General features: G+C 50.4%; 3 long non-coding RNA genes across 3 annotated transcripts; 1 reads left to right on the top strand and 2 right to left on the bottom strand.

Moving 5' to 3' along the window:
• Nucleotides 1-1196: 1196 nt before the first annotated feature.
• LOC119152777 lies at nucleotides 1197-7554 on the bottom strand. Its single transcript, XR_005105908.1, has 2 exons — nucleotides 6952-7554; nucleotides 1197-6520 (listed from the first exon to the last, which is right to left on the bottom strand). It is a non-coding gene; the product is annotated as an uncharacterized LOC119152777 (long non-coding RNA).
• Nucleotides 7555-7807: 253 nt separating this feature from the next.
• On the top strand, nucleotides 7808-22005 carry LOC119152775. The gene is made up of 3 exons (XR_005105906.1): nucleotides 7808-7944; nucleotides 12784-13099; nucleotides 21670-22005. It is a non-coding gene; the product is annotated as an uncharacterized LOC119152775 (long non-coding RNA).
• Nucleotides 10225-21657, bottom strand: LOC119152776. Its single transcript, XR_005105907.1, has 4 exons — nucleotides 20110-21657; nucleotides 15374-15495; nucleotides 11736-11846; nucleotides 10225-10777 (listed from the first exon to the last, which is right to left on the bottom strand). It is a non-coding gene; the product is annotated as an uncharacterized LOC119152776 (long non-coding RNA).
• Nucleotides 22006-27330: the final 5325 nt, after the last annotated feature.

Genomic DNA, 27330 nt, shown 5'->3' with positions numbered 1-27330 from the left:
AGGATGGCAGTCAGCTTCTCTGCAAGGGGATGTCACTTTACAATAAAAAACATTTTGTTTCTGAATAAACAAGTCAGCCAGAGTGGAGCCACTGAAGGAACGCACCACTCATTCCAGGACATGCAGCTGGAAGAGAGCAAGGGCCCATATGCTCATCCCAAAGCCATTGATGAAAGTTTGCAGGGTGTGGGAGCCTGACCTCGAGGACGCAGCAGTACAGAAAAGCAGCAGTGATGCTATCTCCCCACAATCCCATCACAAAGACAAAGGTACCCATAGCTGGGAGATGGGCTTAGAAGCAAGCACGCTCAAGGAAAACCTCAGGGAACTCAGCTTTCACCTAATGCCTGTGCCTTGGGGTGCAGTCTGACCACATCTGTACAGCTGTGTCATCCCAAGCACAGAATCCAGACACTTCCATTGCCAGGAGTTTTATTGCTACTCCTATGTCTCTGGAAGCCAGGACCTGAAGGAATAAACATGAAATCTCACAAAACTCATGACTGTATGAGCACTCTATCCATCCTGGGCAGATTACCCCACTGTTTTCCATACCTTGCTTTAACAGAGGAGCAGAGCAATCAGCACGTGCCTTGGAGCAGTGCACCATTTAGCTATGTATCCCGAGGGACAATGATCACCTGCTTGCTTCCAGAAGTTGCTAGTAAACCTCTTCCTAAAATCTGCCACAGGGCAAGAACCAGGTTCCAACACGCAGTTTCTCCTCTCCCTAACCCTCTCAGAGCCATAGGAGTGAAAAGCTCCCAGCAGTGCCTGCTGGCAGCACCAGCTGGCAGCCAGGAATCCCACGGGCTTTTTGCAAAATAACCTCCCACTGCTTTCACCTCTCCTAGAGCCTGGAAGCCACCAGGAGTTCACCAGTAAATTGTCTGCCCTACTTGGACGTGTTTGTTGGCCACATAGACCCAGCCACATCCTGCTGTCTGGGGATGTCAGAGCTGGGGGCTGGGAGAGCTGCTGCTCCCCCTGCGCTGCTCGGGCACTGTCACCCTGCAGCCAGCCCGGGTCACTGCTCCAGGACACTTCATTTGTCCGCTTGAGGCTGTGATGCTCCCACTGTCCATCGGCCACCCAAACCAACTGCCTGCTTTGGTGTGTTCCTGAAACCTCAATTTGGTTTGGGCAAAGGAGGTTTGATTACCCTGAAGAATAATCGCATTAAACGCTACACATCAGGAGTGAAATACTTTATGTCAAGCCTACATTTGCCAACATGTGTTGTAAATGAATATTTGATTATGTTATCAACCCTGTTGGAAAAGAGAGATTTACATTACCACCTTTGAACTGAATACAATATACGGCGCCTGCATGTTGCAAAAAACAGATCCTCCCTCCAACCACTCAGAAGCCACAAGGACTACAATTCCACTTTGTGGGCCCTCAGCAAAGGTTGGTTTAGCTTTACTGAGAAAAACCTTTCTTTATAGATTCATTAGCTAGTGCCTGCCCATAGGGGTTTCACAAGCACATCAAGGATGCCTTTCCTTGCTAGCATTGACCTTGGTTGCTGCAGGTGAGGCATGGGGGCTAAACACAAAGAGCTCTGAAGAGGTGCCAGGGAGTAATGCCAGTTAGGATGCCTTGTTCCAGGGCAGAGCAGCCTCCCTGAAAAGCCAAGACATGCTCCGTATATTGTGCTAGGTCCAAAGAGCTCATTGCTTTGCTACAGAAAGTCATCTGCACTCAGAGCTTGGCACTGAGAGCCAGCCCTATGCCAGGGCATGTTCTGGGCTGGGTTGAGGAAACCCCACGGGGCAGGAGGACTTGCAAAGCTGCAACTACACCGTTCCCAAGCTGGTAGCCTGCTGAGAGTGCGCTTCTTACCCCGTTCCTATCCACTTGCTCCCAAAAGCAGAGTACTGCTGCTGAGCAGCCCCAAGCCTAAACCTCCTACGGAGAGCAATTCAGCCAGCGCAGTGATTCTGGGGCATTAGACTACGAAGGCACTTACTTCTGGCACTGGGAGCATCCACATTAAGAGTTGCACAAATTAATTATTCTAGCGTTTACACTACTCCACAAAAGCCACGTAGGATCATTTCCTTGCCTAAACAGCCTTAATGATGCTCCTGTGTGGCAAGCTGGGAAGGCAGCTAACAGAGAGTTTACAGGTTTGGAGAGGCTGGAAATGGAGCCAGCTAAGATGGATAGAGGGGATATATGTGCATGCAGACAAGTGCACGCATGCAGGCACAGATGTCACACTGGTAAAGTGAAACCATCAGGATGCAATCTCCTCTTTCTTGCCAGTCTTCAGCCTGCCTTAGGCACACCTTTGCACTGAGGCAGTAGTTTTTCTGGGTGGGAATAGCTGTAAACAGGTAACAGCACTTCCACGGCATCATTGGTGTCCTCACTAGGAGGCTGGGAAAGAGATCGCTGAATTCCCAGCCCACGCCTGCTTCACACCCAGCCCATGTTCACCTGTCTTGTGGCACAGTGTCCTAATGTACCCACACTGTGTTTTCTATTTTCACAAGTCCACAGTTTAGCAGCCCCTTGTAGGAAAGGCTCTCCACTGCCTGCTCCTTCACACTTCTCCTGGCAGCGTGCTCTTCCTGAGCTGTAAGCGATGGGCTTGGACAAGGTCTATTCAAAGCCTCGTACAGAGGCAGCAATACTTCCTCTCTGCTAAACACATCTTAGGAGCACACTAGCAGCATCTGCCTGTGCCTATAGTCATCCTGCAATTAGTTACTACCCCATTTCCTCTTCCTCTGGTAATTCACATGGACGGGAGTCTAGTGAATGGGACAAGTTTTATTAATAGATTCGAACATGCTACCTGAGTTATGATACCTCACCCTGTTTCTTCCAACAGTCCCCAAGGTCGCTCCATCCTTCCTGTGTGACATTCAGGTCCTCTTCCACTTTGGCAATGCTCTCAACGCTCTCATCTGCAGAAGCAATCCATACACCCCTCCATGTGTGCCCAGCTCATTAAAAAAGCTGTTAATGAAGACAGGTTCCAAAACAAATCCCTGAGCAGTGCCGTTCACTTCTTAACACATCCTGTTGACTCTCTTTCATCCTGTTTCCCACTTGAAATTTCTGTAGCAATGCTCAGGCTTGCTTACCTCATTAGAAAGAAAAAAAAAATCACTTATCAATAAAAGGTGGTAAATTATTTTGGCTTAATCTATTTAAGCTTGTAATATCACTCAGCTGTTCCACTGAGCTGTTCACATAAGCCCTCACTCGAAACACTGTCATGGCTTACCTTGAGTAAAATCAGTCTTTCCATCTAAGGAGGCCTGCCAGTAGGTCAGAGGAGCTAGATACAAGGGGTTGGGTCTCAAACATCTGTCCATGGCTTAGACTCTGGAGGTGGGTGGAAGCACCTCTGTGTACCTGGATGTGTAGGAGTCAGTGATGCTTCTGCATTTGGGAAAGAAACCTCTACATTAATGAGCTCTTTGCTTTTAAAAGATGAGCCTGCAGCTGGGTCTATAAATGGAAAGGAAATTAATGGGCTCCATTCCTTTGGCACAAATGCCCAGTGACGCATTCTTGTGTGAAGAGCATCTCTGGCAGAGCCAATGTCACCTAGTCCAAATTAGAACAGGTCCAAAATGCAACTAAAATTCAAACCAATTCTGGCTCAGGGATACCAGTGATGAGCAATAACATGGATTACTGTTTCCAGGAAAACTAGCCCTGTCTTGCAAGGACAGAAGAGTCATGTGTTTCAGGGAGCAAAGAAGCAGGATCTTGACCGCTTGGCTGTCAACAACATCATTGGTTTCCACAGAACCAGAACTCCTCACCCCAAGCCCTCCAAGACTAAAATAGTGACATCTCATAGAGGGGTGTTTAACCACAGGTACATCGAGTGAAGCCCACAGGCATAATGCAGAACACAGCTAAGTAAGCTGTTCAGCTTGAGAATTCACACCATCCTCCCACTGACAACATGCTGCTGCTAGACTTGCTGGGTGCAGGTCCTCCCCACCAGCAATGTGAGCACACGGGGCCACTGCAGGCATCCATTGAAAAGGGACAGAAGCATGATCGGACATTGCAGGACTGGAGGTGTCACACAAGAGCGTGCAAATGCAAGACCTTCAGTGTTCTTGCTAAAAGATAATTTCCCGGGAATGCGTCACGGGAGATGGATGCTGTCACACCACCGTCACGCCTATAGCATCTATATATCTCAGAAGGGTCACTGCTGGGTCCTTCCTCAGGCATCACTTACCGCTCTTCACTGATTACTCACAGTCCTCAGCAGGAACTCCTGCTAGATGGAGAGATGCTAACTCAGTATTATTGGAGGCAAAAGAGAGGTGATGAGCCTGTAAAAATGCATGCACCACTTTGCATGTGCTTTCTGGGATGGCTGTGACTGCGGTGCTCCATACAAGGCAATGCAGATGGGGGACCAAGAGGACTTTCTGCCTCACACATCCCACAGACTAACAGCACATGCACATCCTACTGCTGTGATTCAGTTACACTCGGTGACCTGTGAAGGTGCAATAACTTGGTTGGCTTCCAAGCTCTGCCTATCTGTGCCTCGGTATCAGACAACACTGGAAATAATTTCTGGAGACAGGGAAGGAGTTGCTCTAGGCAAACTTAGGTGCGTTAAATGTCTGGTGAAGCCACACGAGAGTGGGAAGCCAAATCAATTAGAAGTCAAGAGCTGATGTCCTTCTTAGATTTATAGGAAGTTCCACCAACCTGCACTAGGAAAAGACCATGTCTTCTCAGGAAGCAATACACAGGAGTCAGGATGGAGGACAGAAACCCCAGAGCCAATATTTGAGGTGCCTCAGAGACAAAGCAACTTCCTCTGCTTTGTACAAGGGGTTCAAAGATGAACAGAGATCATTCAAGCACTAAAGTAATGCCCAGACCAGGAGGTTTTTCTTCACCCCTCAGTGCATTTTGGACAGGTGGCAGTAAGATCCATGAAACCACAGCTTGGGCTTGCAGGAGCCTGAAGGGTGTTGGGTACCAGAGGCCCCTGCAAACTAAGCCGGAGCTGTTCCCTTTGGGAGGCACTGAGACCTGGCAGCGGGACTCCCACGCAGCCCTACAGCAGCAGCGAGGACCGTGGAGCAGGTGGCTGCGACCTGCGCTCCTGCGGCTGGCACCCACCACAAACCCACGGCATCTCACAAAGCGGCTCTGACCTCCTGGGGATGCGCAGTTTTCCCCCCATTTCCAGAAGAGCAGTTGCTATGGCAACAAAAATGGTTTGCATTTTTAAATGCTTCCTCAAGGACATCCATTAAAGAGGCTGATGATCAGGAGAACAGCGGGATGTAATGTGGCATGGTGGCCCCAGGCATGGGACAAGCAGCTTTGGAGTGAGCCCAGGTGTCCATCCATTTAATGCATGGACATGCTGGAGTACAGGTGCCTCCACGCTCCCTCTGCAGAAACGGCTGCTTGCACGTGCATCGCAGCAATGAAGATCCAGAGAGGAAAGCTCTGTCACTGGCAGCTTGTCACCGTCAGGGAAAAAAACAACCTCACAGACTCACAAAAAAAGAAAGACAGCCTTTCTGCAGAAGGTACTAAAATTGAATCCACTGTTCTTATTTAAATGGACAAGGACATTCGGGCAGCATTTGCCAAGTTTCCTTCCCAAAAGAGACTCAGAGAAAGTCCTCTGAGGGATAATTAGCTGGCTAACAGACAGGAAACGAGGATAAAAATAAGTGGAATATTTCTGCCATGGAAGAAGATTATCTGCGAGATCTATTCTCCTGATTGCACAGTAATTACAGCATTACTCACAAGTCAGCCAACCAAGCATGTGTTTGGATGCCTGGCCACCACCAGAGAAGTCCAGCATGTCGTCTGCTTGGAAGGGACTCATCCGAGCTGCTGCTTGGATGGTGACCTGGAGGAGCCATCTGGTTTCTGACCCCACCTCTGTCTCGGTTTCCACCTCCTACCTGCAGGATGAGGGCTGGAAACCTCCCAGTGAAAGGGGAACAGAGTCATCTGAGGGCACCTGAAGTGGTCTGGGCAGGGGTTTTCAGGAACAAGCCCTGCTAACCTCTCCCCAGCAGGTCAGAAAATGAAACCATCGCTACTGACTTCCAGTGGTTGAGTTTTCAAGGAGTTTTTTCTGGCTCTGTGTCTTAAGTAGGGGAGGATCCTACTCACAGCAGGTGCGGGGCTAGAGGCTGTAAAGAAAAGCGATGTGGATTTCAAACAGCTCCTACCAGCAAAGAGCGGCTGGGGCAGAGCAGCAACTCTTTTGAAGGCTGTGAATATTAATAACATGCCTGCAAAGCACAGGCACCGGTGCGCCCTTATTACAACACCAAGTGAAATTGCCTGCCTAACCTTTGCCTTGGCATCATCTGTTCCCAGCCGAAGGAGCCACGTAGGAGCTGCATCGCAGGTTCTTAATGATGGATGGCAGAGCGGGGCCAGAGGCAGGAGGGAGCACTCTCAGGGTGGATGCCTTCACTTTGCCAGCTGTTTTAGGGGAGAAAGGGCTCTGTTTGGCATGACTGCAACTCTGTCTCCCCTCCTGAAAAACAAAATTCAGTCTGTTGTCTTTGCAAGACAGAGATGACAGCAAAGCTGTCCCTCAGAAGGACAGAAAGGGCAAGGGAAAGCATCTTACTAGAGGACTTGGCTCTATGAAATGCATGTTCTGGTGGGACAGGGAGCTCAGATAGGTACTCAGCCCCCCAACCTGGTGCAGGCAGGAGCTGGGGCTCAGTGTCCTGTGGTGGCTCAGTGAAATACTGCACTTTCACAGTACTGACCTCTTCCCTTGCAAGGAGGGACTCCCTTAGGTGTTGCTTGGATGGTCACTGCATTCCCTCTGGGACATCCCAGAACCTGACACTGCTTTCACCTGCAGAGCTCACAGGGATCTGATGGGAGACACAACCAAGCCAAGAGCCTCCTTGCTGCCCCCATAACAGAGACTTGGCTCTGGGGAGAAGCCTCCACCTTCGCTGCCTGCCACTGGAACAGCTGAGCCACTGCATCGTGCAGGACTGGTTTGACACCTTTCCTCCTCCCTTCTGTTTGCTTACTGGGTGATGTAGTGGCCGTCTGTGTTAAAACCGCCTGGAGCCAGGGTGTGAGGAGAAAGAAACAGCCCCTGGCACCCATCAAATCACTGTGCTAAAACAAAAAAAAATGTGAGCAGTGGAAACTGCCTTCAGTAGAGCAGTCCAGTCCCCACAGCCACCCTGCTCCCACCTGGCTTGGCTCAACAGCTCTGCGCTTCACCCCAGCCCGAAGTGACCAAGCCAACATATGCAGGTGACACACACTTCCAGGAAATTCACAGGTATCTTCCATCGTCTGCTCTTTTTTCCACCATATACCAGCAGACGGACAATTTACCAAAGCACCATGTACACTCCCTGGGGTCACCTGAGAGTCCTACCAGAGGTGGTCAGTCCATAGCAGAGAAGGACACAAGCAGACATCATGGTACGTCCTGCTCTAGCTACCAAACCACTTGTTGCAGCTCTCCCACTCATTTAACCAAACACCATTAACAACAATTCAAAAAGAGGAAGAAACCTGCCCAGTCCCACACGTTTAGATCCGGTTAGGCCTCCCCTGAAGTTCAAGTGCTCCCCTATAATTATACAGCCACTAATGACTCGGTCAGCGGTACAGAAAGCCACCAAGTCCTTTGGCAGGACCATACCGGTCCACGTACACAGGGTACAGTTTCACAGAGAGTCTCTGCACCAGCTCAGCTTGATTCACGAGTCAGCAAACCCAGGAAAAGATGCCAAAAAAACCCTGTCCATGGGGAGACTGGGCTGCCAAGGTCGACTGTGTGTCGGAAACGTTGCCAGCCAGCCCAAGGCACTCCCAAACTGCAGCAGCCGGCTGCAGAGCCCAGGCACTGGCTTGAGGAGCAGAGCGCCTGTTGCCAGAGGAAATAACCTGCAAAAAAAAGCTGGTGGGCTCCCAGCCGGGGTAAGTGTGCTGGCAGACAACGACACAGGTGCCTGTGTCGGGAGCACGGCTGAGCGTTGGCGAGACACAGGCAGGGCTGGCGGTGGGCTGCGGGCAGGCAGGGCCCCCGTGCCCGGCAGCGTCGGTGCCACGCCGCAGTTTGCATGGATGGGCACAGGGCAGGCTACGCTGTTTGTGTTCAGCCCACGCATGTTTGTGTCCGAGTAAGTGGTTCTCAGCTGAGTGAGACGTACACGTTCGTTATGCTGTGGGAATTTACGAACAATTAGCAGCACAAATATTGGTTTGAAGCCTGCTAGGTTGCTTCTGCACGCCCCGCTCCCCATCCACCACAGTATCCAGTAAGTAATTTCTTAAAGTTTTTCTTCTGGGCTTGAAGCTGGGATGTGACACAGCCTTTGCCCATGCATTAATCATTGTTCTTGTCACTCCCAGCCGGGGCCCCTGTTATCTGGCTGGCCGCAGGCTCTGCTTTGCCGCTGGCAGCCAGCAGTGAGAGGCCATGCTGCCATGCTTCCCTGCTCCCCTCCTGCAGCTCCGACCCAAGGCACGCTCCTGCTTGCCGGCCCGTGCCGCAAGAGGGGATGCTCCACCTCAGAGGTGTTCAGAAATGTTTATATCAGAGGGAAAAGACAGACTTGGTGGCAGAGGAGCTACATGTTTTGGAAAGCGCATGCAAGCATAACGCAAAGTGATGCTGCAGGAGAATTTGATGTGGAGATGGTTGCATGGGAAAATCTGTATGGGTGCCAATCCTACCTTGAGAGCCGCAGCAGGAGACAGTGCCGACACCAGAGATGTCGGGAGGTGGTGATGCCAGCAGTGAGACCCCGGCCAGGCTAGGAGAGTGCAGGACAGCTGAACCTACAGCAGGAAAAGCATAGCCCAGGCACCGTGGTCTGCTTGAAAGGACCACAAGCAGCAAGGTGCGTCGCTGAGTGAGTCTTGGGAATGGAAGCTGGAGAGATGGGCATTTCTGTGGCTCCTGTGCGCAGCCAGAGCCCAAGCCATGCAGCAGGACAGGCATGAGGAACCAAGCAGTGATGCGCTGCCACGGGTGCAATAGTGTGCCATGAGGAAAGCAAAGGCCAGAGGGAGAAATATTAGCAAGGCTTTTATAAGGTGGGTAATTAATACATTCCTTGCTGAGGAGAGGGATCTATGAGATGCCCAACCCCCCTAATAATGCTAGCAGAGGGGAAGTGGCTGTGGTGGGAGCTCTCGAGGAGGTGCTGGTGTTCTTCACACCCCATCAGTGGCAGGGCTGTCCCCCGGCAAACGGGCTGTCAAAGCCAGGCTATGCCTGCTGGCAGCTTTCACTGCTCACATAAAACAAGGCAATTTTCATAGGCACCCCGAATGGCAAATTTTGGAGGGAGAAGGGGGAAGGGGACCGGTGGCAAGCTTTTAACTATCGCAGCTGATGTGCAGTGATTGAGATGGCAATGTTTCTTTCAATGGCTCTAGCAGCTGTGGTTTGGAGTTGTGATCCTGCCAGCCACATGCATTCGAGCATCCTGAATGTCCCCAAAAGATGAGTGGCTTGTTGGAGAGGTTTTTAATAGTTCACAATCATTTGTTTCCTTCTGTCTTCTGGGTTTTCATGGTTTTAAAGCTTCCTTCTTGACTAGCAGAGTGGTCAGAAACCTTTTTGAAAAAGACCCTTTTGAAAAAACTAAAGCAGATATTCTCATGCAATTATATGATTTCAGAGCTGAGGTTTTAAGAAAGAAACAAACAGACAATGAACTATTTATTGCTATGGACTGTTAGCAATGCTGGGGTTTGGTTCTCGAAGGGGCCTTGTATGGGAGAGAAGAAATATTCCTCTGCCAGTGAAAACTCGGTTGCTACGAATAAGAAAATTCTATCATTCAGCCCCAAAAATTCCCAGCCTGCAAACATACACATTACTTGCTGCCCTGCTGCGAAGCTCCGCATCTTCCCTCCTCCCACCCACCGGCTGTCTCTCTGGTACATCTCCCATCCTTTCTTCTAAGCCTGCTTCAGCAAAGGATGCTCTTCCTCCAAAAGAGCTTCCCCCAGACACTCTCCTCCTCTCTGCTAAGAAATGGTGTCTGAGGATCGATTACTTATGAGCGCTGCTGTTTCCCTGACCTGTAGTTATCCTCTCACTGACGCCCAGTCCCTGAGCAGGCTGTCTTTCATTCTCCATCTGCAGGGAGAGGTGTACGCAAGCAAACTTTTGTCAGCAAGTCAGATTTCTGCCTGTGTTGGTAACCCTGTGCCAGAGAGGTTAGTGGAGGTGCAAGGGTTAAGACAGGCTAACTAATGGCAATACTGTGGACAAAAGCAATGGATTTACTAAATGAAGCAGAAAATCCTACTGTTTTCTTTGCTGCCCTTGCTGGAAAATATTTGCCTACTCACCTCCTGACTTCTATCAAAAACCTTGCAGGAGATAAAACTGTTCAAATCTATTTTTTCTGGTTGCAATAGTTTCCATCAGGTCAAACCACTCTGCGGCCAGCAGCAGCCACTTCTTCCTCCCTCTGCATCGGGCATGGCAGGGTTTTACCCGATGAAGTTTTTTTTCTCCCTCTTCTCTGATCCACCTCAGGTTTTCCACCAGTAGAAATGCCTTACCCTCTTGCCACCAGCCTTCTCCCAGACATCAGAGCAAAAGACCAGATAATTTCCATGGGGAATTCCCGCATTCCATGTGGCTCATTTTCCCAGGGGTCTCTGAATTACCTTGTCAACTCGTGTGATCCCCACAGGCCATCAAGTTTTTCCAGTACTTGCAGGAGATGAACTGGAAAGTTCATTTTGAAGGAAAAACAGTGGGATGGCTCACTCGCTGTGTTTTCTTCTGCAAAAGAAGCCATATGGCAGTGCTTAACTGCACTTACTGTGCTGGAATTGCTTGGCCTTCTGGCTTTCTTCTCCAAGACTGCCCAACTGTGCAATTGCCACCAGGCTGCCACCTGCCTGCCTGGCAAGTGCTGTCCCACTCCCTGGGCTTGAAACTTCTGCAGGCAGCTCTGTTCCTGGGTGGCTGCAGCCCGAGCATGCTGCCTTCATCTCACCTCAGGCTGTACAGATCTTACCACTGTCTGCATTAATCCCATCAACATTTAGGCTCACCTGGTGTCCCTGAGGATCCTAGACCCAGATCCAAACAAATCTGGTCACAGGACCCTGAAAAAACTCTTGAAATCCCCTTTGCTTGCAGTTGCTGCTGCATGGTTTGCAAGTTTTGGGATGCGTGTTTTCAGATGGCTTTAAGATGTGAAGACACAGGTGCTGGGCAAGGCAATTTGGGCAGCTCTGTCAGCAGAACACCCTGCATCTGTGTGCTGAAGCACTGCTCAGGGTGAACCAGGGCTCGGTACCTCACTGCTGAGGGCGTGAGGCAAGGGTAGCTCCTCAGGCAGAAGCCACACAGTGTCACAGGCAGGCAGTGACAATCACTGGAAAGCTTAGGAATGTTTTGCAGGGCTGCAGCATCTTTTCAACTTGCTACATCTTGGATTAAGGGTGGCCTAGCTTTGTGTGAGCTTCCACAGGGCCATCACGCAGGGAGGCGTGTTGCTGCTGGGACCCTCCAAGCCCCCAGCCTCCCCCACGAGCTGTTCTGTAAAGCAGCATTTTGGCCCAGCTGTTTCTTGTCCTTCTTAGACCCCGCTGTGCTTAATGGTACTCTTGCTGTGTGCTGTTTGGGACAGGAGGCTTGGGAATGATTTTTCCCCTATGTCTGTCTGGCCTCTAGTCTTTCCAAACTGGGTGAAGTCACAGGTAGGAAAAGCCAAAACAAAAAGCCAACTAACCTGACCACGAGTTTAGGAGAACGTTGGCATCTGTTGCTTCCACACCACGTTGCATCACGCCTGATGCCCGCACCCTAACCCAAACCACGCCAGCTCTGCCATCAAGGCTTCCTGCGGAAAGAAATAATGACACGAGAAAATATCCCCTCTCGGAGCAAGAATCGCTCCTTTGAACACCATTTGGTGCTAGAGACAAGGTTTTGGTGCTCAGGGCTTGTCCTGTGTGCCAGGACACCAGCAGAGCCCTGCACCAAGTGCTCCCCATCCCCTCCCAGTGTGACAATGACGTTCCCACACAGCCCTGCCAGCCCGATTAGCAACACAGAGCTTTGCTGTGGGCTGAACGCCTACGCGCTCATCTGCACCAGGAGGACATCAAAGTGACCACAGGGTTCCTGGCAGCCCTGATTAGCAGCTGGTCAGCGAGAAGCTGCTCTTCATGTTTAGGTCACTTCTTGAAGCCAGGCGTGTTGAGAGGAGAGCTGGTGGAGGACCAGCTTTGGCACCTGTACCCCATCCTGCCTCTCCAGCAGAGCCATGTGAAAAGGAGCTAGATCCAACGGGGTGTTATTCATACGCCTCAGTAGCTGGGAACTGCAGGGAAAGAGCCTGATCTGCTTTGAGAATAAATGCAATCCCAGAAAACATTGTAAAGGAAGCCAGGCAGGTGTTAAATCTCAACAGCAGGTATCTGCCTTATGATCTTGTCCACAACAGTGTTAACAATAAAATCCTGCTTTCCTATCAAAGAGAAGAAAGCTGGGAGGCTATTCAGTGTTACAAGCTAAGCGGGGAACAGCCTCTGGGAGCCTTCTGCAGTGCTGGGTGGGCTAGCAGGGGAAAGCAAAGTGGTATCCACTGGAAATACAGATTTTACATGGGCAAGTTAAACAGCAATAAGGTTTCATATAAAATAATATGTTTGGTATTAAATTCAATGTAGTTGGAAGGTGAAGCTCACTTCAGTCCTGGGAAAGAAGATCCGTGGTGGGTTTATCTGCAGCTTAAATGGATCACTTTACACGTTAATCCAGGTCCACTGTCCTAGGATACCCAGTCCGTGACTGCTACGTGGTGAACTGTGCCGGAGCGATGCAACTGGTGGCGTTTGGCTCCGATGTGCCACCGTGAGAGCCCAGGCTCTGCCCCTGTGCCTGACACACCCTCTCCGCTTGGGTGCCAGCAGCAGAGCCAGTGCCCTGGTGCCCATGTTGATAACACAGGCAGACGAGGCTGGACCCAGCAGAGACGGGAAAGAACAGCAAGTCCGACAGCGGTTCAGCTGTTAACAGTTTGCCTCCAGCTGCATCCACCTGGCAAAATACTCCGGCTGCAAGCTCACGCAAGCTTCGCTGGAGAGGAGGGTGAGTCTTGCACTAGCTCCACACGGGGGGACCAGAAGCATGCACTGGGCAGCCCCAGCACAGCAAACCCCCTTTTTTCTGGGCTTTGCTTGAATGCTTTGATTATCAGGGCTAATAATTCCTGCCCTAGACTTGCAGAGGGGCCAAAAGTGGGCACACAGTTGGACTACCCAAAAGGAAAAGAGAAGCCGCTTCTACAGGGATACTAGCACCCAGCTCTCCAAAGTATCAGCAACGTTGGGCAGAATTGCTGCTGAACGCTGACAACGTGCAGCATGCTATAGGATCAGGGGCTGGTTCATAGGGAATGCAAAAAGAGCACCCATTAATTCGACTTGCTTTGCAAAAAGTTTTATTTTTAGTGCTTGTGAGCGGTGCCAGATTGGCAGTATTATAAATAGAAGACTTCTATTTATCCTACAGTCTAGGTACCGCAGTGCTAAGTCAGTTTTACGACCTCAATAAATCCAGATTAGGTGCTCTCAAGGATGTGTCACCATAGAAATAACATTTCCTCTTCACATTCATATGCGCAGCTAGGGAGATGGATTATGCCAAGGGGGGGTGCTGCCCTCGTAAGCCAGCCTGATGCTTTCTGATCTGTCTTGATGTGATACAGGCTGACATTCAAACAAGACTGTGGATCCCAGCTTCAGATCTCTGAGTCCTATCGAAAAGGTGATTATGCACCTTGCCTTTTGGGGTGAAAAGCCTACAGCAGCACTGGCACACAAGGGCCTGCCTCGGTGCCCAGGACAGGGAGCATCACACTCTGTTCCTGAGTAACGGCCAGTTGCTGCTCTGTGCATGCTTCAGTGTGCTGGCGAAACTGCGGTGCTGTTGCCCACACTGGCTGCACCCACAGTGACAAAACACCAGGGCTAGGATGCTGCTCGGCAAAGGCAGAAGAAGGGATGACAGCAGGAAAGAGTCCTATTTGGTAGAATAACTTACAGCCTATTGCTAAGATGTTGCTTTTCTACCAACCTGACTGTCAATCATTATTAAAACACCGAAATGATTCTTCTCTTAAAAAACAAATTTCAAAGGAAAGCAGCACACCCCCCTCCAGTTCCCTTCCATTTCTTTTTTCCTTTCACCAACTGATGCTGCTTCACTAAATCTGTGGCACTATGTCAATTCCAAGCATGACAAGCATTTTCTAGCGGTCACACACCTCCCTCTTTGAACAGGCTGTGCTGCTCCCGGAGATGCTGAATAGCTCAGCAGTAGGTAAATGCACCTCCTGCAAAGCATTTCAGGATGCCTACTCCCCAAAGTGACACCTAGCTCCTTATGCATTCATTTGAGCCTGTGTCCTCCTGCAAAATACACACGTGCTACGTGCCTGAAGGCTGACTGGTCTTCCTTCAGGCTCTCCTCTGCTGCCTACCGCCACCAACCAGGGAAGGGCAAGGGGGAAAAGAAAGCCTTCAGTTACCCTGAAATTACCTCGTTCCCTACCTGGGAACTGGCCTGTCAGGCTGCTTTGGTCTCTGCAGTCTCTGCTGGGAGCCCAGAAAGCAAATACGCCGGGAAGCCGAGCGTATCAAAGAGCGTCTGAATTACAGCAGCTGTAGGTTTCTGATCCTTTCATTCTCTGTGAGATGTTTATAGTTTCAAAAGCTGGAAGCCTGCGTGAGTACAAGCTGTTTGGCTCGGACACAACATTTTGTCTGGTCAGCTGCTTGGCAGAAGGAGGTAGGGTGCTGTTTTTGGGATGCACCACACTGCCTGCCCCAGCCCTGCAGCAAATGCCTGCCCCAGCTGTTGGTGAGCGCTTGCTTCTCCTCCTTGTTTGACCTAGAAGGGGTGTCTGGAGGGCAGACAAGTGGAAATGGGGTGCTTCAAGCTTACCAGAGCTCACCAGAAGTATGAAAAGATGCTTGTGGAGAGGAACAATCCTTACCAATTTGCTCAGGTAGCCTTAATGTCTGGGTCTGGAATGACTACTGGAGAAGACTGGAGGTTTGGCTGGTCTTTTACTGGCCTTTGTAGGCATAGGAATGAAGCAAAATGCAAAATGAAACAGGGTGGGAGGAGAAGGAATTTTTTTTTTTAAAAAAGCAATTAAAGATACTTGTACACAGCAAAATGAGAAAAAATAATGAAGTCTTAGTGGGAGTGTGTGTTATTTGCTAGACATTTCAGAGTCACAAGCCTGAGCACTAAAACCACCATGGAGTCATCACACAGCTGCAAACACAGCCTGTGCTGCTAAATGAGGATTTCAGCAAACTTCCCAATATTCACGAGTGGCACTGCATAACTCACGTGCCAGGCTGGGATGAGAATTTGTCACCGTCGCTGTAAGGCACGTAGGCACTGGAGCTCCCTGGCAGATGACAATCCCATTTCACGGCAGCTCTTGAGGTTTCAAAATGAGTTCCCTCTGCCTGAAGTGAAAGCATCATCTTTGAGATATTAAAAAAACACAGAATTTTGTTGAAATGTCTATCTTGGGATTAAAATCTGAAGCCTTTTCAGGACAGAAGGGAATGTCGTACTGCACGACATTCCCTTCTGTCCTGAAAAGGCTGCTCTCACCTCCGCTCCCCTGGAGGCATGGATGGAGTTTGCTACCCCAGTAAGTGTGAACACATCAGGCTCAGCAAGAAACACCCCTGTGGCTACTGTGCCACCGAGCCAGGGAGAAAACACCGGGTTTGACGTGTAGCTCCTCCATGCTTCTAACTTGGAAAGGGAAGAAGTGGAATGAAGAGCTGAACTCACCCAAATAAAGCTATTAAGGATTTGGCAGGAGTATCGGGCATCCTGTGGCTTGCTAGCACCCCCATCTGGGATGTCACCACTGGCTCCCCTTCCAGCCCAAAGCCAGTTCCCAGGGACATGCTGGCTCCTGCCAAGGCAACAGCTTGTGCCTTGAACGTCCCAGGTCTGGCATCCTCTGCCTACAGACAGCTCTCCTCCTGTTTGCTCCTGACGTGAAGAGCCTCTGGGTGGAGGATGTAGAGGATGTGGAGGTGAGTCTTTTATCTTCCATGAGCTGAAGTGACTTGTGCCTGCAGCGGTCTCCTGGGCAGCCCTCAGCTACTGATGGCAGCAGATCCCACTCGGGGGGGTCTGGACCATATTGTGCCCATCCAAGGACAAGCAGGGCATTCAGCAGCAGCGCCTGTCCCTCTGGTTCCTGCTGCTCCCTGCACAGAGCAGAGCTTCCAGACACACACCAGGGTGCTCCCGAGGGGAGCAAACAGGCTGGAAACCTGACAGCTAGCTGATTGCGTTGGCTTCACTTGGATCTCTTTGTAAGCTGCCAGCTCAGCTAGACAGAAGGCTGTTTTCCCATTTATTTAATAATTAAAGTGAAAGGCATCTTCTGGGAAGCCCGTTTTTCTCATTTACCAAATGAGGCTACAATATTCAGCAGTTTGCCTGAAGATTTACTCCATGCTGCTCACCGCAGCATCAGAGTCTAGATGGAGTCAGGAGTGGGTGGAAGGTCTTGCTGAAGGAAACAAGACATACTTTCACCATCTATGCCTGATTTAAAACAAGCTAAGCGTAGGAAGGCAGCCATTTCCCTTCTGCTGTGCCCAGCAGCACGTGGCATGGAGCCCCTGCGATCCTGCGTTCCGCCTGGGACTCCCTTCCTGGGTTCATACCCTCGAGAGGGAGTCAGGGCTCTCTGCTCCACTGGTCCTTCATCGCCAGGGCTGAGGACCAGCAGTGTGGAGGAATGAAGCACACACCCCCTGGCAGCACAGCCTATGGCTCCTGCTGTGAAATGTCTTCATGCTTTCATTTTCGCTGCAGAAGGAAGCTTAAGGAAAAAGTGCTCATGTGCCTCTTTCAAATTAGAAGCAGGAAGAGGGACTGAGAACACGGTGGTTCTGAAGATTCAGCCTCCCATATGATTTCTGGGCATGTAGTGCTGGCAGTGCCAGCTGGGCTGCTGTTAAACATGGCACTTGCTGTGCCCTGCATGAAGATGCACTTAACAGCCCCACAGTGTGCTCTGGAGACAGTCACAGTTTCAGATTAAACAGTTTCATTACAAAATGCCGCACGGTTAAGGCTGAAACATTTTGTGCGTGATGGTTCAGGCTTGATGGACTTCTGCCAAGGCAGGGAAGGACATCCTGCAGGGTGCCCAGCAGCTGAGGAGCTTCCTGCTCGTCAGAAACTTTGCTTATGTCAGAGACAGCCCCAAACCTGAGTTTCAGAACAGCATTGCTTCCTACCATCTGGGAAACACTGTTTTTCTCTGCTGTAACACATTCCAAGGCTAGCTCTCCCATTGCAGTGGCCACAGACTAGCTGCAGAGCGGTGGCTCCTGCTCCGAGCTGACATACTCCAAACAAAACTCAATGAGAAAATTCTGCTATCGGCCAGCACAAAAGGATGACAGACCTCCTCTAGCACCAGCTCCTCAGCCAGGGTAAGTCAGCAGAGTTCAATCGACATGAAACCGTTGAATCCACTTACTGCATTGTTCAGTGGAAAGACAGCCCCTCTCCAGCCCCGTGTTTCCTGCGCAACAGCCACGTGCTGGCACGGGCAGAGGAGCTTATAGCTTGGAAGAGCAGCTCGTTCCATCTCGTCCCACAGAGCCTTGATTGCACTCCCAGGGCTGTCCTCCCCAGCGCCGAGACGAATCCTCCCAGCCATGCGATGTGACATGACGACATTGAGCTTAGAGCAGAAGGAACAAGGGATTTGTCTTTGCTTTCTTGTTTCAGATCCTTAAGATGGGGTCCAGTCATCTCTCAAGCTGATCACAGGTTATTTTCTTGCGTGGAAGCAGAGTGCCTGACAGCCTCTTGCCTCAGCCTCCTGCCACTGCCACTGATACCCCCGGTAGGAAATGCACGGAGAGGCTCTCGGTGCCCTGCTGAAGAGCAGCTCCACAGGTGCAGCACAGCCCTGACCCCTGGAAGGGTTTTATGCAGCTACAAGCAGACTGGACCCCAGCCCAGACACCTGAGCTAGGAGATTCTGCTGGGAGCAGCACCATCTCTAACAGGTCTGACTGAGCACTTTCAAATTCCCCCTCCAAAAGTGCCAGTGCGTGACTTTGTGGTCTGCCTCCGGCCGCATCCAGAGCCTCAGACAGGAGAGACGGTCTCAGCCCCGCGCAGAAGCCGGGGTACAGCATGGTGGTGGCTGGATGCGCTGCTCAGGCACCTCCCTGCTCTCCCAATGGTCAAGCTGGGGCTTCAGTAGGGCAAGGCTTGTAAGAGTGTGCTGACTTTGCTCCCCGCCCCCCCCCCCCAGCTCCATCCTTTGGCAGGTCTCTGTCCAGAGCAGCAGTTTAGCGTAACTAGATCGAACCAACCCTGAGAGTGTGCAGTTTATGTATTTGTAGATCATTAAGCCTTCTCCTAGCGACAGGGTTTAAAAGGCATGATGACGTTTCATTCACCACCACCCCCCCCTTGCTGTTTGGCTCTTGAAAATTAAAAGATAAGCTTTGTAAATCTCATGGAGAAGAGGGAACTGTCACTTTAGCTTTAGAAGAAAAGCCAGCAATGAAACAAAATTCTTCTTTTGGCAGAGGAGAAAAAATCCATTATTAAAGGCTTAGAGGCAAAGGCTCTCAACACAATTAAAGGCAAACCTAAGCCTTTGAAAGCAGAGGGCATGACATTGGAATACACACAAGAGGCAGAGATGAAAGCCTCCATTGTAGCACTGTTGAAAAAGTAAAAAAAAGTTTCAATGGATGCATTTGCCTAAACCAAACTAGATGAGAAGCTTTCTAGAGAAGGGCTGGAGTCTTCCCATGTGTTTGCACAATGCCAAGAGCCGCTGGGCTCAGTCTTAATTAGAATCCTGGGGCATCACTAGAATAACTTAGGGAGTGAGGGTCACAACAGTCATTAATCAGAAAAAAAACAGGGCTTTAATATTTTCTGTGGGAAATTTTCCACCTGGGAAACCTAATCTCTCTTTCCAGCCTGTTGAGCTGAAGCAAAAAATGTTTTGATTTGGCGTTGTCAAGGCATTTGTTTCGTGGGAGAGCTTGCTGAGGACGTGGTGCTGCACTCTGGGCACGCAGGTGGCTTTCAGCCCAGCAGTGATCTGAAGATGTGGCCACCTCCAGACAGCACTGAGTAAAGCAGTCTTGGCTCTCACAGACTCCAAACTAAGAGCACCAGATCCAGCAGGCAAATCCATGCCTGGGATGTCAGAAACACACTGCTCTTGGAGTGCTTTGCTCCCAGCAGGTAATAAAAACTGCCCCTTCTTCTCAAACCCTTTACCTCCAACCAGCAGCACCATGAGAGCCCAACACCCACCATAAGATGCTCCCAACTAGTGTGCAAATGTCGAACAGCCCTTGCTGCTGTTCATGAAAGTCTGGGCTGGTGAGGGACCGCCACCACTCAGTAAAATCACGGTTTTGCCATCCACCCCATGCTGCCCAAAGCCAGGTCTGGCTTGACCCTGGGTGGCTGCACCGTGCTGGGGTGGTGATGACCTCTGCTATCTTAAGAACTGTCTCTTCTTTAAGAGACTCAGGTGTCTTTACAGGAGAGCAAGTCCTTCTCTGTGGATCAACATGGGCTATAACAGCTCACATGTCTCTGGAGCAAGATGCTCCTACACAAGTGGTGGCTGTTTTCCCCTGCCTGGTCTGTCAGCATGGGCAGCCTACGTTTTTGTTAATGCTAGTCTTAACTAGGGCTCTGCAGGAAGGGCAAAACATACTTTACCAAAACTCAGTATCATTACTGTGAGGTTAGAAATGGGGACTATATGGTAAGGATGGTACCCAAGGTTGCTCAGAGAGCTGCCGACAGGAGCTGAGCGTGCAGAACATTTCACAGAACATTTTCCTTGCTCACACAGGGGCTGTGCTGGCACATTTCCGCCCCTTGGGAAGGAAGGTCTATCATTACAGCTAGCTGGTGGTTTAATCCTCTTTTAATTCTCCTCTTCAGGGATGTCTTGGGATAGGTGATCCTGGTTTGGGATGACTTGGCTTGCTTCTACACAAAACAAAAAGGCAAGAGAAGGCAGCCGCTGTACCAGGCATGCTTACCTCCTGCCCGTAGCTAGAGGATGTCCTCTGTGATGGTGCTGAGCCCCTGGGGAGCTGCCAGGAGCCGTTCCAGAGGGTGCCACCTTTCCCAGCCCCAGGTGTGGGGGCGGTGTCTGTCATTCCACTCAGTCTGCCGTCTGCTCTGAAAACCCCTGAGGGTTTACCCATTAATGTCAACTCACAGCGCAATCTCCGGTGAAACCAGTTATCTGTTTGCAAAGCAAAAGGAAACTCATTCCACTTAGGGCATTGAGTAGCTTCCCACCAATGTTGACTGCATTTGTCAGATACAAACCAGGTGACTGAGAGCTGAAGGGTTATCTTGGTGCTTGTCCCCCTAGCCTAAAGATCAGCTTTGTCTATGGTAAACTGGAGACCTCTTTTTTTAAGGATACTTGCCCATTATGAACAACGAAAGAATTAAGCCAGGCATCCTCTGCTATCCAGGCATGGATACAAAAGCAGATAAGACGCAGGCTGATTCACTGTCCTCCACTCTGAAAATAAAAGCAAACTCTGTGGATGGTTTTAGCTTTTTTTTTAATTATTTATTTTTTTATTTTATATATATATATATATATATATATATATATGTTTTCCATTGGTTGGTTTTGTCACCAAGGAGACCAAATTCCTACACTCGCTGTTTTAGACATTCACCGGAACATAAATACATGCTTCGGTGCCAATGGCCATCACAGCATAATTACATAAGGTACGTGTTGTGCTTGGGAGCTATAGCTTTGCTCGCTGTATGCACGACCTGCCGTGTGGTTATGTCCACCCAAAGGGGAAAACAGGTCTGCTTTAAGCCCAAGTACCTCCTAGCATCGTGGCTAGGAGTCGCCTTGAATCTGAAGTTTCTTGCCGCATGTTCCTCATACCCATGTAGAAAGTCCTACATAAAACACACCAGTGCATTGTGGAAAGGAAAATAAATTCTGGTGTGCTTCTGCAACAGCTGCTTAGGCACAAATTCAGAAAACACTGGTGCAACAAGCAACCAGGCCACTTGGGTTCCTGTCCTCAGCGAGCAGCCATGGCTCTCTTCGCACTAATCCCTCTCTCCCTCTGTTTTTTTCCCCTCCCTCACCTCAAAACCACTCCTAAGAGTGAGATCAGTTTTCAAAGCACTGAACAGCAGCACCATTTGATGGAGTTAATGGGAATTCTGTGCCCCGGACGCCTTTCAGAGCATGCCTTCACCGAGTTTGTACCGAGTCCCCCAGGACACAGACCGCCTCATGTTGTTTGTGCGATGCCTCTCAGCGCTGGCCTCCATCTCCATAGCGATCCACAGAAGCAAATACCTGACTGGAAAATGTGAGGCACAGCTCCTGCTCATCTCAGCGGGACAGGGATATGGACGAGGCAAGGCAACGTCCACTGCAGGCTGTTCAGCTAGGCTGGGGCAATGCAGTAGGGAACTGGGTCAATCTCCATGCAGCAAAGATGCCATCGGAGCTTTCTCAGCTCTGAAATCTCAACGCAAGGCAAACCCGTGTCCCATCACTTACATAAATGGTTACCTAATGATGCTTTCCTCTATCTACATCACAGGGAACTGATGCGCCGAAGTCAGCTCTGGTAATACAGGATGGAAGCTGTGTCGGGAGAAATTCACAGTTCTGAATGCTGAAGACTTCAGAGGTGAACGACTGCCTCCCGGAGCACCCCCCAACTGTCCCAAAGGAGCATCCATGAGAAAGCCAAGCAGTGAGCTGTTGTGCAGTTCAGCAGACAGACACCCCCCCTACACTTTCCAGCGTTTCCAGATTTGACCTGCTAACCTTTCAAAATACAGTCTAAACATCTGATCTTCAGAGCTGATTTTTTTACATCAGCCTCCATACTGTCCTTTTCTAGATTCAGCAACAAAACCGTTTCTTGAAGCAACAGCTGTTTTACATGATCTTATTTTCAAGCCAGCTCCTTAACAGATACTCCCCTCCCCTCCTCCCCCCTCCCAATTTTAGCTGTGTTACTGCTCCATCTGGTCCCCCTGTGCTTGGAGGAATGCCAGTACCTCCTAGGGAAAAAAAGGTCTCTTCAATTTGGGATTGTTGGGATAACGTGAGCAGGCAGTGGCAGCATCTGCATTCATTTCCAGTCCCGATTCTGGACCATCCCAGGAAGCTTGGAGCAGCTCTGAGGCTGAGGTCTTTCTGCTGCTGAGTGAAGGTGGTCTCCATGGGAGTGCAACGTGGATGAGACAAGTGCAGGCTGCACCTGAGCATCTCGATTTTCCCCATGGGCTGGTCTGAGGGAGGGGGAGGGGCTGATAGTCACAGCAGAGATAGAAGCTAAGTAGGTGACAGTGGATGGGAAAACCATTCTGCTGGGGTTTTAACCTGTTTGCTGACTTAAGCCATTCTTTTCCCCTCAAAATGAAATATAGAAAATTCTAAAGATGCTGATAAAGTAGGGGGAAGTCCTGCAATATTTCTCCATAATCCGTCTGGTGTTTCTGTTTCTAAAGCATGCAGTGCCTGAGCGGAGACCCCCCTTCCAGCCCGGTACGCGCTGTTTGCTCTGCGCTCTTGGTGTGACTGTTCCTTGCCTGTTGAGCGGAGGAGCCGTGCTGCACCAGCGCTTGTCTCTTGCTCCATCCTGGTCCTGAGCCCTGACAAATGCAGCAGCACCCCCTTTTTTGAGGAGCAGGGACAGGAGACACATAGCTCGTTGTCTCTAGCTAAACATTTTCTGGTCCTGAGGGCTTTCTCAGAGCCTTGCGAGGGGGAATCAACCAGAGTCGGAAGCCTGAATTTCAGAGCTGTCAGACCAGACAAGCATCCAGGAAAACATCAGGAAGCCTGGTCCAGGATGAAGTAAAGGCTCTCAGGCACTTCACATTGTTGCTGGTACATTTGAGGAAAAGTTCTTTTGTTTTAAGGACAATAGCTTGCTTGCCCCCAGGGATCCTAGTGTGGGCTCCTTTCTTGCCTGTGTTGCAGCTCAGGAACAAAAAACAAAGAACAAACTGAGGAAAGCAACTCCAGGCAACCCCAGGAAAGGGTGGGTTTGTGCTCCCCTGAGTATGGGCTTTGTTAGGGCGATGAGGGAGGTGTGAGGTTCTGACAAAGGGACTTTCCCCCGCTGATATCAGCCACCTCTTCCCCTAAGCCGCATGGGTCCAGCCTGCCAGGCAGCAAGCCCATGCTAGAGACCTATAGCCCCCTGTACTGCCTTGGGACCCTACGGTGGGCATAGGTTTGCTTGTTTGCAGTATAGGATGATGAGACCCATATGGGACAAGGCTGCAAAATATGCAGAGCTCAAGACCACCACAGGGAGCTGCAACCCTGAAAGGAGGCACGAGCAAGCTCAGCTTGCCTCTCCTCTGCATGCCACTTTGCCCGCTGCTCCTATGAGCAGGCTGTCTTGGTCCAGCTCCTGTCCTTAGCTGCCTAATCAGAGGAGACAGCAAAGAGACTCACACTGACAGGCATCCTCCTGGGAGCGTGGCCGTGCCTGCAAAGGATGCACTGCTGCAGCAGGCGATGCAGCAGCTGGGCACCTCCGAGCTCTGGGAAGGCAGGTGATGCCCAGGCAGGTGAGGAGGCAGCTGGCATATGCCTGTGCCACCCCATCTTCCCAGGAGTGACCTCCTGCAGCAGGCAAGTGATTTCCTCGTTGAGCTTAGCTCAGCCCAGAAAGGCCCCAGGTTCATTCAAAATCAGAAAGGAGCCTAGGGACTTCCTAAGGCCAGCATGGCTGGGAAAGGAGAACCTTGTATTTAGAAACACATAGTGACGCAAGTGACTCCTTAAAACCAATATCCCCCCCAACCCTGCCCCATTATGCATGCACACATGTTTTTGGGTCTATTTTCAAAGGATTCTGTATGAAGTTCACAAATCATGGTCATCAGCAGGGCTGCAGACCCCCTGTGCCTCCCTGCCCCAGCACTGGGGCTCAGTTTAGGGATTCACAGAGCTCCAGGTCTGGCTTTGCTCTTCCAGGCTCCGGACAGACATGGAGCCAGGCTGCAGAAAGCAGTTCAAAATCTTTCACCTGTTAGGAAAGATTAATAGCCCAGCAAAAGCCTTTTCTGAGAGATCCAGTCCAGTTTTGTGGAGTGAGAGGGAAAAATCCTGACACAGAGTCAACAGTGAAGAAGCCGTGGCTTGGGAAGGACCTCGCAGGCTCCTCGCTCTGGACCAGCTCTGCACTGCAAACTGCCCCCAGATCCCCATCCTTTGCTTACCTGCGGTGTGTGCAGACGAGCAGGAGGATGCAAGATGCTTCTCTGCTACCCTGCGCAAGCCCAGCTTCCTTAGGAACAGGATTTACTTGAATTGTCAGGAGCTGGACAAAAAGACTGCTGAACTTTTTCTGAAAAACAATTCATTGAGGTTTTTGGCTTGCTGCCTGAACTAAGCTGTGAAAGAAACGCAGGCGGGCTGCAGGGAAGGTTTTAGTGTGGGGACATGAGAGAGGGATTTCAGATACGCACTGAGTCTTGTTACAAAGGGTAGATGAAAGCAAACTCAGTAGTTAGAGAAATAAAACTCCTGATGCAACGTAACAGTGGAGATGCTTTAAAAAGGGAGAGATTAGGTCAGGAAACAGGAATGGAGGAGCTTAGACAGCCAGAATATGAGTAGTTGGGTGAAACATGACAGAGTAAGATGAATGGTTATATTTACAAAATCTAGTTGCGTGGCGAGAGGATCCATGGCTCCAGATGCTTAAACTCATGCTCTGACCTCGACGGCCAGACCCACAGCCTGCTGATGGGAACGAAGAGGCTCATATTCACTTCCACAAGCCTTGGATCAGAGATTAGGTTAACAGCCCTCTGTGCCACTGACAATTGTTCGTGGGGAGTAAATGAAAATTAATTAGATGCTAGGAAGCTTTAGTTATGTTGCCTTTCTGCAAGAGAGAGGAAAAGCATCTGCCTAGTTTGGGACTCCTGTGTCCTTCATTGCCACCAGCCCAGTTTATCTCAGTTCAAGGCACAAGTTATGCCTGGTCAACCACACTGCCGTAACCTGAAGCTCTGCTTCGCTCCAAAGCGTGCTCCCTCCCACCCAGAAGATCTGTCAAATCCATCAGGATACAGCTATTTTCCAAGTGCCAATGCTTTTGCCCCTAGTTCAAATGCACAGTGCTGTATGAAAGCTCAGCCAGCATAGTCTCCAGGGCTAACCAACAGCAGAGTCCATTTCTGAGGACTTTTGACTTGGACTGTTGTATTTCTTCAATATCTGTATTCCTTCATCACCTCAATAGCTGCATTAGCTGCTTTTTTTTTTTTTTTTTATTTTGTCTCAGACATCTTTACTGACACAAAGGTTTTGGAAAGGCTGGTGTGTCTCCGGCACATGCACCCTTTTCCTGGGTACTCTCACCTGAATGCACGGCAGAGAGCTGTTTGGTTTGACTACACACAGGACACATTGGAGCTGTTGTTTTAGCGAGACAACAGACTTACCGTGGACCCAGCTGTATCAGGGTGCTGGCTGGCTCTCAAGAGCAGATCACACTGCTCATGTGCAGGCAGCATTGGATCGAGATGCTGGAAGCAACTCAGCTACTTGCCCTTTTATACCTCAGAAACTACTTAAAAACCATACCTTTGTTACTGTCAAGATTTCTTCTTTCCTCCTCCAGCCCTTCTCAACTGCTAGCTGGCATGCCTGGTCTTTATCTCATCCAGGTCCCTCACTTGTCCAGCACCAGCCACTCTGACCTCCCCTTTGTGGTCTCCCTGGATTTATTATTTACCCAGGCTCTCCCTTCATTCTCCCACCTTGCAGGGAGGGCTGCTCCTTCTCTTCCACTGTCTCCACAAGTCATACGTAGATGGAGGCCACAAGAGAAGGGGCAGAGCTGACAGCATCTCCCGCACGCGTGTGGTGGTGCTAGGGGTTCACAGGTGGGTGGCATGCCAACACCCCCAGGAGCAGCGATGAGCCCTGTTTGGGCTCCTGTTGGCTCTGCAAATAGCGTTAAAAAAAGAAACGTGTGCAGCGTACAGCCATACTCCTACACCCATCCTTGCTCGGAGGGTTGCGTTTGCATTGTGTTCATGGCAGCTCACTACAGACAAGCTTAGGTCTTGGTCCAATCTTTGACAATATCAGCCCTTGGCTTGCTAGATCATGTGTATCACGTGAGTCATTATTCCAAGTTCCCGTTGCTGACACCTCACCCAAAAGCATACACCTGCAATGCACTTACCCAAAAGCAAATTTAGCCTTTGTGTGGTCCGTACCCAACATCCATATGAACCAGGTGCAGAAACACAGCCCCAAATCTTACACACTGGGACCTTCAAGCAACGATGTTGACCAGGGCCACCCTTGCTGCCTGCCTTCTGCTGCTCAGCTGTGCAAGGCAGGGCGCCCCTTCCCTTTGAACCAGCTCTGACCATTAGTCCTGCTCCACACCAAGTGTGACTCGTTGATGGATTAGCCCGGATCTGTCACATAGCAAGGCAATACAGCAGAAAAACAAAAGGCCAATGCAGCTGTGCAGAGACAGCGGGGAAGTAATCCTTCCTTTCTATAGGACCCTGGTAATTGCATCTGGATTTCATTGAGCTTGTGGCAGGCCATTCCCTGAAAGGCTGACAAACCAGCAAGCTCAAAGCTGATTAACAGCACACAACCGGGGTCTTGGTGGATTGATTTATGTGGCGGGATTCACGGAGTTCAATAAGGCTTGTTCAGCCAAGTTATGATTAAAGGAGATAACAGTCTGGAAATACCTGTGGGCTAAAAAATCTGATGACCCATCATTGTGGGGCTGCCCAGAGGTTAACCTGAAAGCCTGGAGGTGATGAAACATGCCGTGTGTCGGGGGGAGCCTGCACCAGGCTCAGCCCCCTTGAGGACCCAACACGCATGCAGCAGCACTCAGCTGACAGAGCTTGACCCAAGGGACAAAGCAATATGGCCAAGATGGGGAGGACCCCTTGTATGGCCCCAGAGGGGGCTGTGTGAAGCCATCCAGGAGGGAAGAGTTGCCTTTCCTGCGGGAAAGCAAGGAGCGGGGCATCAGCTGCCATGCAGCTCCGGGGCAGACCATGAATGTGGGGCTCTCCTGGCTTCTCCTCCTCGCCTGGTGTCCCCCGGTGCCACCAGCCAGCTGTGGGTCGGCACTGCCCGCTCCAAGCCGTCAGCATCAGCAAGGCTTGAGAGAGCCCAACAGCTACCACTGCGCAGGGCTCCCTCGCCCCAGCAACCGATTCAATTTGCAGAGTGATTCAGC

This window comes from Falco rusticolus, chromosome 8 (assembly GCF_015220075.1).
Source record: "Falco rusticolus isolate bFalRus1 chromosome 8, bFalRus1.pri, whole genome shotgun sequence".
Taxonomy (NCBI): Eukaryota; Metazoa; Chordata; class Aves; order Falconiformes; family Falconidae; genus Falco; species Falco rusticolus.
This window is presented reverse-complemented; position numbering and strand designations above follow the sequence as displayed.